Genomic DNA, 12,137 nt, shown 5'->3' with positions numbered 1-12,137 from the left:
TAGCCATGACACTTGGACCTGCCCCTTCACCATAACCGTTGGCATCACCTGCGCTTCATCGTAATCCTAATCTTCAATCCCGAACGTGCCCTCCCATCGGAGAGAAACTCGAAATTTTTCCATAAACCTATCCTTCTTCTACACCTTACAGAGCACAATAAACTTACTCTAGCCCTCGGCATTTTACCTGATCCAAAACCAACAGCCTCAATGTCTGTCTTGCCGCACCATAAGCCTGAAGCTCAAGGTGGCCCTCGCCCTCACTTCAGGGTCAGATGCAATCTCTAAATGTTACACCACATTCCTGTAAATCTTACTGAACACCTAACCCTAACCCTAGCGCGAAGCCTTGGACTAGATTCTTCACCTACAACATTGATGTCAACTAAGACACATCTTAACTCGGAGCCTGAATTTCACATTCTCAATCACAACAGAAGAGAACCCTTATTCTCTCGGTAACCGTCTCTTCCGCAGAGATTTTCTCTCACAGATAGCCCTAACCCTCTCCCAGGACCCTTTCACTGAACCGCTACCATCAGCATCGACGTCTGCCATTCGTGCCCACAAACCTGAAGCTCGTTCTGGCCACTGCCCTCTTGTCAGAGTCGGATCAGAACGCTAAATGTCACTCAATTTTCCGCAGACTCCTTACCTTACAACTAATGCCAACCCTATCCCTGGTGCCAGGATCTGACACTTCACCTTCATCATTGATGTCACACTCACTTCATCTTAAACCTTAAACTTATTCTTGCACAAAACCTCACATCAGAGGTGGATCCGAATTCTAACTGCAACCCTATCTCACCCGTACTCCCTATCGAACACATAACCCTAACCCTAGATCTGACCCTTGAACCAGAATCTTCACCTTCACCGTTGCTATCAACTATGACTCCCTTAATCCTCTGACTCGACCTCACACTCACACTCAATTCAGAATTTTTCGCAAATTCTGTCCATAACCATATTTTCTGCATAGACCTTTCCTTACAGAAAACCCTAACCCTAGCACCGGATCCTTAACCTGAATGCTCACCGTCAGCATTGGTGTCACCGATGCCACATCTTGATGATGAAGTCCAAGCTGGCCTTCACCCACACGTCAGAGTAGGATGCTTAATCTAAACATAACCACATCCACCGCATAAACTTTAGACAATTGCCTAACCCTAACCCTAGCACATTCCTGTGACCTGAGCCTCCAAAATCATCATGGACGTCACCCTTGCCTCAGTGCGACTCAATTGGACAGTTGCCCTAAACTTGGAGAAGGACCCTCAGTCTAAACGTACCAATTGCCTGCCCCTACAGCTTTCCGAAAACCTAACCCTAACACTACCCCTGGCTCGGGGTCCTGACACCTCACCTTGACCATTGACGTCATCCATGCCTCACCATAAACCTGATCCACCATCTTGCGCACCCTGTCACATCAGACTCAGAAGCTAACTCTATCCGTAAAGAGAATGTTTCTGTATACCAGAGAGAACACAGAATTTTAACCCTGAAACTGATGCCTGGACCTGTATACAGAGTGTCAGCATCGGAGACACCCAGGGATCTCCCAACACGGCAACACAATTTCACAGTCACAGTCACATCAGAGCTAGACCTTAAGTCTTATAATTAACTTATTCTTTCTGTACTAGAGCCCGAACCAGTAATTCTAACCCAAGCCATGACTCTTGGACATGCACCTTAATCGTAACCATTGGCATCACTCACGCTTCATCGTAATCCTTTACCTCAATCCCGCACTTGCCCTCCCATCAGAGAGAAACCTGAAGCCTTTCCATAACCCTATCCTTCCTGTACACCTTACAGAACAAACCTAAACTTACTCTAGCCCTTGGGACTATACCTGAACCGACACCGTCAGCTTCAACGTCTGTCATGCCGCACCATAAGCCTGAATCTCAAGGTCGCCGTCACCCGCACGTCAGGGACAGATGCGAACTCTAAATGTAACTGCATAATCCTGTCAATCTTACTGAACACCTAACCCTAACCCTAGTGCCAAGCCCTGGACTAGATTTTTCACCCGCAGCAATGATGTCAACTACGACACATCTTAATTCGGAGCTTGAATCTCACACTCGCACTGACATCAGAAGAGAACCCTAATTCTTTCGGAAACCGTCTTTTCCGCACTGATTTTCTCTTACAGATAACCCTAAGCGTATCCCAGGCCCCTTTCACTGAACCGCCACCATCAGCATCGACGTCTGTCATTCCTCCCCATAATCCTGAAGCTCGTTCTGGACGCTGCCCTCATGTCAGAGTCGGATCAGTACTCTAACTGTCACTCAATCTGCAGCATACTCCTTACCTTACAACTAATGCTGACCCTATCCCTGGTACCGGGATCTAACACTTCACCTTCATCATTGTTGTGACCCTCACTTCACCTGAAACTTAAACTTATTCTTGCACTCACTCTCACATCAGAGGCGGATCCGAATTCTAACTGCAACCCTACTTCACCCGTACTCTGTATCAAACCCATAACCCTACCCTAGATCTGAACCTTGAATCAGATTATTCACCTTCATCGTTGCTACCCACTATGACACCCTTAATGGTGTGACTCGATCTCACACTCGCCCTCAATTTAGAATTGCACCCTAATTCTGTCCATAACCATATTATCTGCATAAACCTGCATAGACCTTTCCTTACAGAAAACTCTAACCCTAGAACAGGTTCCTTTACCTGCATGCTCACCACCAGCATTGATGTCACCAATGCCATACCTTAATGATGAAGTCCAAACTGGCCTTCACCCACACGTCAGAGTAGGATCCTCTATCTAAACATAACCACATCCACGGCATAAACTAAAACAATTCCCTATCCCTAACCCTAGCACATACCTGTGGCCTGACCATCCATAATCTCCATGGATGTGACCCTTGCCTCATTGTAAGCCTGCGACTGAATTGGACAGTTGCCCTAACCTTGCAGAAGGACCCTCAGTCTAAACGTACCAATACCCTGCCCCTACGGCTTTCCAAAATCCTAACCCTAACCCTAGCCCTGGCTCGTGGTCCTGACACCTCACCTTGACCATTGACGTCAACCATGCCTCACCATAAACCTGATCCACCATCTTGCACTCCCTTTCTCATCAGAACTAGAAGCCAACTCTATCCATAAAGCCAATGTCTCTGCATACCAGAGAGAACAAAAGATTTTAACTCTAAAACTGGTGCCTGGACCTATACACAAAGCGTCATTATCACAAACAAACAGGGATCTCCTCAACACGGAAACGCAAATTCACACTCGCACTCACATCAGAGGTAGACCCTAACCCTAATAATTAACTTATCCTTTCTGCACAACAGCCCTAACCTCTATATTCAAAGCCTAGCCATGACTCTTGGACCTGCCCCTTCACCATAACCGTTGGCATCACCTGCGCTTCATCGTAATCCTAATCTTCAATCCCGAACGTGCCCTCCCATCGGAGAGAAACTCGAAATTTTTCCATAAACCTATCCTTCTTCTACACCTTACAGAGCACAATAAACTTACTCTAGCCCTCGGCATTTTACCTGATCCAAAACCAACAGCCTCAATGTCTGTCTTGCCGCACCATAAGCCTGAAGCTCAAGGTGGCCCTCGCCCTCACTTCAGGGTCAGATGCAATCTCTAAATGTTACACCACATTCCTGTAAATCTTACTGAACACCTAACCCTAACCCTAGCGCGAAGCCTTGGACTAGATTCTTCACCTACAACATTGATGTCAACTAAGACACATCTTAACTCGGAGCCTGAATTTCACATTCTCAATCACAACAGAAGAGAACCCTTATTCTCTCGGTAACCGTCTCTTCCGCAGAGATTTTCTCTCAAAGATAGCCCTAACCCTCTCCCAGGACCCTTTCACTGAACCGCTACCATCAGCATCGACGTCTGCCATTCGTGCCCACAACCCTGAAGCTCGTTCTGGCCACTGCCCTCTTGTCAGAGTCGGATCAGAACGCTAAATGTCACTCAATTTTCCGCAGACTCCTTACCTTACAACTAATGCAAACCCTATCCCTGGTGCCAGGATCTGACACTTCACCTTCATCATTGATGTCACACTCACTTCATCTTAAACCTTAAACTTATTCTTGCACAAAACCTCACATCAGAGGTGGATCCGAATTCTAACTGCAACCCTATCTCACCCGTACTCCCTATCGAACACATAACCCTAACCCTAGATCTGACCCTTGAACCAGAATCTTCACCTTCACCGTTGCTATCAACTATGACTCCCTTAATCCTCTGACTCGACCTCACACTCACACTCAATTCAGAATTTTTCGCAAATTCTGTCCATAACCATATTTTCTGCATAGACCTTTCCTTACAGAAAACCCTAACCCTAGCACCGGATCCTTAACCTGAATGCTCACCGTCAGCATTGGTGTCACCGATGCCACATCTTGATGATGAAGTCCAAGCTGGCCTTCACCCACACGTCAGAGTAGGATGCTTAATCTAAACATAACCACATCCACCGCATAAACTTTAGACAATTGCCTAACCCTAACCCTAGCACATTCCTGTGACCTGAGCCTCCAAAATCATCATGGACGTCACCCTTGCCTCAGTGCGACTCAATTGGACAGTTGCCCTAAACTTGGAGAAGGACCCTCAGTCTAAACGTACCAATTGCCTGCCCCTACAGCTTTCCGAAAACCTAACCCTAACACTACCCCTGGCTCGGGGTCCTGACACCTCACCTTGACCATTGACGTCATCCATGCCTCACCATAAACCTGATCCACCATCTTGCGCACCCTGTCACATCAGACTCAGAAGCTAACTCTATCCGTAAAGAGAATGTTTCTGTATACCAGAGAGAACACAGAATTTTAACCCTGAAACTGATGCCTGGACCTGTATACAGAGTGTCAGCATCGGAGACACCCAGGGATCTCCCAACACGGCAACACAATTTCACAGTCACAGTCACATCAGAGCTAGACCTTAAGTCTTATAATTAACTTATTCTTTCTATACTAGAGCCCGAACCAGTAATTCTAACCCAAGCCATGACTCTTGGACATGCACCTTAATCGTAACCATTGGCATCACTCACGCTTCATCGTAATCCTTTACCTCAATCCCGCACTTGCCCTCCCATCAGAGAGAAACCTGAAGCCTTTCCATAACACTATCCTTCCTGTACACCTTACAGAACAAACCTAAACTTACTCTAGCCCTTGGGACTATACCTGAACCGACACCGTCAGCTTCAACGTCTGTCATGCCGCACCATAAGCCTGAATCTCAAGGTCGCCGTCACCCGCACGTCAGGGACAGATGCGAACTCTAAATGTAACTGCATAATCCTGTCAATCTTACTGAACACCTAACCCTAACCCTAGTGCCAAGCCCTGGACTAGATTTTTCACCCGCAGCAATGATGTCAACTACGACACATCTTAATTCGGAGCTTGAATCTCACACTCGCACTGACATCAGAAGAGAACCCGAATTCTTTCGGAAACCGTCTTTTCCGCACTGATTTTCTCTTACAGATAACCCTAAGCGTATCCCAGGCCCCTTTCACTGAACCGCCACCATCAGCATCGACGTCTGTCATTCCTCCCCATAATCCTGAAGCTCGTTCTGGACGCTGCCCTCATGTCAGAGTCGGATCAGTACTCTAACTGTCACTCAATCTGCAGCATACTCCTTACCTTACAACTAATGCTGACCCTATCCCTGGTACCGGGATCTGACACTTCACCTTCATCATTGTTGTGACCCTCACTTCACCTGAAACTTAAACTTATTCTTGCACTCACCCTCACATCAGAGGCGGATCCGAATTCTAACTGCAACCCTACTTCACCCGTACTCCTTATCAAACCCATAACCCTACCCTAGATCTGAACCTTGAATCAGATTATTCACCTTCATCGTTGCTACCCACTATGACACCCTTAATGGTGTGACTCGATCTCACACTCGCCCTCAATTTAGAATTGCACCCTAATTCTGTCCATAACCATATTATCTGCATAAACCTGCATAGACCTTTCCTTACAGAAAACTCTAACCCTAGAACTGGTTCCTTTACCTGCATGCTCACCACCAGCATTGATGTCACCGATGCCATACCTTAATGATGAAGTCCAAACTGGCCTTCACCCACACGTCAGAGTAGGATCCTCTATCTAAACATAACCACATCCACGGCATAAACTAAAACAATTCCCTATCCCTAACCCTAGCACATACCTGTGGCCTGACCATCCATAATCTCCATGGATGTGACCCTTGCCTCATTGTAAGCCTGCGACTGAATTGGACAGTTGCCCTAACCTTGCAGAAGGACCCTCAGTCTAAACGTACCAATACCCTGCCCCTACGGCTTTCCAAAATCCTAACCCTAACCCTAGCCCTGGCTCGTGTTCCTGACACCTCACCTTGACCATTGACGTCAACCATGCCTCACCATAAACCTGATCCACCATCTTGCACTCCCTTTCTCATCAGAACTAGAAGCCAACTCTATCCATAAAGCCAATGTCTCTGCATACCAGAGAGAACAAAAAATTTTAACTCTAAAACTGGTGCCTGGACCTATACACAAAGCGTCATTATCACAAACAAACAGGGATCTCCTCAACACGGAAACGCAAATTCACACTCGCACTCACATCAGAGGTAGACCCTAACCCTAATAATTAACTTATCCTTTCTGCACAACAGCCCTAACCTCTATATTCAAAGACTAGCCATGACTCTTGGACCTGCCCCTTCACCATAACCGTTGGCATCACCTGCGCTTCATCGTAATCCTAATCTTCAATCCCGAACGTGCCCTCCCATCGGAGAGAAACTCGAAATTTTTCCATAAACCTATTCTTCTTCTACACCTTACAGAGCACAATAAACTTACTCTAGCCCTCGGCATTTTACCTGATCCAAAACCAACAGCCTCAATGTCTGTCTTGCCGCACCATAAGCCTGAAGCTCAAGGTGGCCCTCGCCCTCACTTCAGGGTCAGATGCAAACTCTAAATGTTACTCCACATTCCTGTAAATCTTCCTGAACACCTAACCCTAACCCTAGCGCGAAGCCTTGGACTAGATTCTTCACCAACAACATTGATGTCAACTAAGACACATCTTAACTCGGAGCCTGAATTTCACATTCTCAATCACAACAGAAGAGAGCCCTTATTCTCTCGGTAACCATCTCTTCCGCAGAGATTTTCTCTCACAGATAGCCCTAACCCTCTCCCAGGACCCTCTCACTGAACCGCTACCATCAGCATCGACGTCTGCCATTCGTGCCCACAACCCTGAAGCTCGTTCTGGCCACTGCCCTCTTGTCAGAGTCGGATCAGAACGCTAAATGTCACTCAATTTTCCGCAGACTCCTTACCTTACAACTAATGCCAACCCTATCCCTGGTGCCAGGATCTGACACTTCACCTTCATCATTGATGTCACACTCACTTCACCTTAAACCTTAAACTTATTCTTGCACAAAACCTCACATCAGAGGTGGATCCGAATTCTAACGGCAACCCTATCTCACCCGTACTCCCTATCGAACACATAACCCTAACCCTAGATCTGACCCTTGAACCAGAATCTTCACCTTCACCGTTGCTATCAACTATGACTCCCTTAATCCTCTGCCTCGACCTCACACTCACACTCAATTCAGAATTTTTCGCAAATTCTGTCCATAACCATATTTTCTGCATAGACCTTTCCTTACAGAAAACCCTAACCCTAGCCCCGGAACCTTAACCTGAATGCTCACCGTCAGCATTGGTGTCACCGATGCCACATCTTGATGATGAAGTCCAAGCTGGCCTTCACCCACACGTCAGAGTAGGATGCTTAATCTAAACATAACCACATCCACCGCATAAACTTTAGACAATTGCCTAACCCTAACCCTAGCACATTCCTGTGACCTGAGCCTCCAAAATCATCATGGACGTCACCCTTGCCTCAGTGCGACTCAATTGGACAGTTGCCCTAAACTTGGAGAAGGACCCTCAGTCTAAACGTACCAATTGCCTGCCCCTACAGCTTTCCAAAAACCTAACCCTAACACTACCCCTGGCTCGGGGTCCTGACACCTCACCTTGACCATTGACGTCATCCGTGCCTCACCATAAACCTGATCCACCATCTTGCGCACCCTGTCACATCAGACTCAGAAGCTAACTCTATCCGTAAAGAGAATGTTTCTGTATACCAGAGAGAACACAGAATTTTAACCCTGAAACTGATGCCTGGACCTGTATACAGAGTGTCAGCATCGGAGACACCCAGGGATCTCCCAACACGGCAACACAATTTCACAGTCACAGTCACATCAGAGCTAGACCTTAAGTCTTATAATTAACTTATTCTTTCTGTACTAGAGCCCGAACCAGTAATTCTAACCCAAGCCATGACTCTTGGACATGCCCCTTAATCGTAACCATTGGCATCACACACGCTTCATCGTAATCCTTTACCTCAATCCCGCACTTGCCCTCCCATCAGAGAGAAACCTGAAGCCTTTCCATAACCCTATCCTTCCTGTACACTTTACAGAACAAACCTAAACTTACTCTAGCCCTTGGGACTATACCTGAACCGACACCGTCAGCTTCAACGTCTGTCATGCCGCACCATAAGCCTGAATCTCAAGGTCGCCGTCACCCGCACGTCAGGGACAGATGCGAACTCTAAATGTAACTGCATCATCCTGTCAATCTTACTGAACACCTAACCCTAACCCTAGTGCCAAGCCCTGGACTACATTTTTCACCCGCAGCAATGATGTCAACTACGACACATCTTAATTCGGAGCTTGAATCTCACACTCGCACTGACATCGGAAGAGAACCCTAATTCTTTCGGAAACCGTCTTTTCCGCACTGATTTTCTCTTACAGATAACCCTAAGCGTATCCCAGGCCCCTTTCACTGAACCGCCACCATCAGCATCGATGTCTGTCATTCCTCCCCTTAATCCTGAAGCTCGTTCTGGACGCTGCCCTCATGTCAGAGTCGGATCAGTACTCTAACTGTCACTCAATCTGCAGCATACTCCTTACCTTACAACTAATGCTGACCCTATCCCTGGTACCGGGATCTGACACTTCACCTTCATCATTGTTGTGACCCTCACTTCACCTGAAACTTAAACTTATTCTTGCACCCACCCTCACATTAGAGGCGGATCCGAATTCTAACTGCAACCCTACTTCACCCGTACTCCTTATCAAACCCATAACCCTACCCTAGATCTGAACCTTGAATCAGATTAATCACCTTCATCGTTGCTACCCACTATGACACCCTTAATGGTGTGACTCGATCTCACACTCGCCCTCAATTTAGAATTGCACCCTAACTCTGTCCATAACCATATTATCTGCATAAACCTGCATAGACCTTTCCTTACAGAAAACTCTAACCCTAGAACAGGTTCCTTTACCTGCATGCTCACCACCAGCATTGATGTCACCGATGCCATACCTTAATGATGAAGTCCAAACTGGCCTTCACCCACACGTCAGAGTAGGATCCTCTATCTAAACATAACCACATCCACGGCATAAACTAAAACAATTCCCTATCCCTAACCCTAGCACATACCTGTGGCCTGACCATCCATAATCTCCATGGGTGTGACCCTTGCCTCATTGTAAGCCTGCGACTGAATTGGACAGTTGCCCTAACCTTGCAGAAGGACCCTCAGTCTAAACGTACCAATACCCTGCCCCTACGGCTTTCCAAAATCCTAACCCTAACCCTAGCCCTGGCTCGTGGTCCTGACACCTCACCTTGACCATTGACGTCAACCATGCCTCACCATAAACCTGATCCACCATCTTGCACTCCCTTTCTCATCAGAACTATAAGCCAACTCTATCCATAAAGCCAATGTCTCTGCATACCAGAGAGAACAAAAAATTTTAACTCTAAAACTGGTGCCTGGACCTATACACAAAGCGTCATTATCACAAACACCCAGGGATCTCCTCAACACGGAAACGCAAATTCACACTCGCACTCACATCAGAGGTAGACCCTAACCCTAATAATTAACTTATCCTTTCTGCACAACAGCCCTAACCTCTATATTCAAAGCCTAGCCATGACTCTTGGACCTGCCCCTTCACCATAACCGTTGGCATCACCTGCGCTTCATCGTAATCCTAATCTTCAATCCCGAACGTGCCCTCCCATCGGAGAGAAACTCGAAATTTTTCCATAAACCTATCCTTCTTCTACACCTTACAGAGCACAATAAACTTACTCTAGCCCTCGGCATTTTACCTGATCCAAAACCAACAGCCTCAATGTCTGTCTTGCCGCACCATAAGCCTGAAGCTCAAGGTGGCCCTCGCCCTCACTTCAGGGTCAGATGCAAACTCTAAATGTTACTCCACATTCCTGTAAATCTTACTGAACACCTAACCCTAACCCTAGCGCGAAGCCTTGGACTAGATTCTTCACCTACAACATTGATGTCAACTAAGAAACATCTTAACTCGGAGCCTTAATTTCACATTCTCAATCACAACAGAATAGAACCCTTATTCTCTCGGTAACCATCTCTTCCGCAGAGATTTTCTCTCACAGATAGCCCTAACCCTCTCCCAGGACCCTTTCACTGAACCGCTACCATCAGCATCGACGTCTGTCATTCGTGCCCACAACCCTGAAGCTCGTTCTGGCCACTGCCCTCTTGCCAGAGTCGGATCAGAACGCTAAATGTCACTCAATTTTCCGCAGACTCCTTACGTTACAACTAATGCCAACCCTATCCCTGGTGCCAGGATCTGACACTTCACCTTCATCATTGATGTCACACTCACTTCACCTTAAACCTTAAACTTATTCTTGCACAAAACCTCACATCAGAGGTGGATCCGAATTCTAACGGCCACCCTATCTCACCCGTACTCCTTATCGAACACATAACCCTAACCCTAGATCTGACCCTTGAACCTGAATCTTCACCTTCACCGTTGCTATCAACTATGACTCCCTTAATCCTCTGACTCGACCTCACACTCACACTCAATTCAGAATTTTTCACAAATTCTGTCCATAACCATATTTTCTGCATAGACCTTTCCTTACAGAAAACCCTAACCCTAGCCCCGGATCCTTAACCTGAATGCTCACCGTCAGCATTGGTGTCACCGATGCCACATCTTGATGATGAAGTCCAAGCTGGCCTTCACCCACACGTCAGAGTAGGATGCTTAATCTAAACATAACCACATCCACCGCATAAACTTTAGACAATTGCCTAACCCTAACACTAGCACATTCCTGTGACCTGAGCCTCCAAAATCATGATGGACGTCACCCTTGCCTCACTGTGACTCAATTGGACAGTTGCCCTAAACTTGGAGAAGGACCCTCAGTCTAAACGTACCAATTGCCTGCCCCTACAGCTTTCCAAAAACCTAACCCTAACACTACCCCTGGCTCGGGGTCCTGACACCTCACCTTGACCATTGACGTCATCCGTGCCTCACCATAAACCTGATCCACCATCTTGCGCACCCTGTCACATCAGACTCAGAAGCTAACTCTATCCGTAAAGAGAATGTTTCTGTATACCAGAGAGAACACAGAATTTTAACCCTGAAACAGATGCCTGCACCTGTATACAGAGTGTCAGCATCGGAGACACCCAGGGATCTCCCAACACGGCAACACAATTTCACAGTCACAGTCACATCAGAGCTAGACCTTAAGTCTTATAATTAACTTATTCTTTCTGTACTAGAGCCCGAACCAGTAATTCTAACCCTAGCCATGACTCTTGGACATGCCCCTTAATCGTAACCATTGGCATCACTCACGCTTCATCGTAAACCTTTACCTCAATCCCGCACTTGCCCTCCCATCAGAGAGAAACCTGAAGCCTTTCCATAACCCTATCCTTCCTGTACACCTTACAGAACAAAACTAAACTTACTCTAGCCCTTGGGACTATACCTGAACCGACACCGTCAGCCTCAACGTCTGTCATGCCGCACCATAAGCCTGAATCTCAAGGTCGCCGTCACCCGCACGTCAGGGACAGATGCGAACTCTAAATGTAACTGCATAATCCTGTCAATCTTACTGAACACCTAAC

This window comes from Manis javanica, chromosome 14 (assembly GCF_040802235.1).
Source record: "Manis javanica isolate MJ-LG chromosome 14, MJ_LKY, whole genome shotgun sequence".
NCBI lineage: Eukaryota > Metazoa > Chordata > Mammalia > Pholidota > Manidae > Manis > Manis javanica.
The sequence above is the reverse complement of the archived record's forward strand: the minus strand, read 5'-3'. Positions refer to the sequence as shown.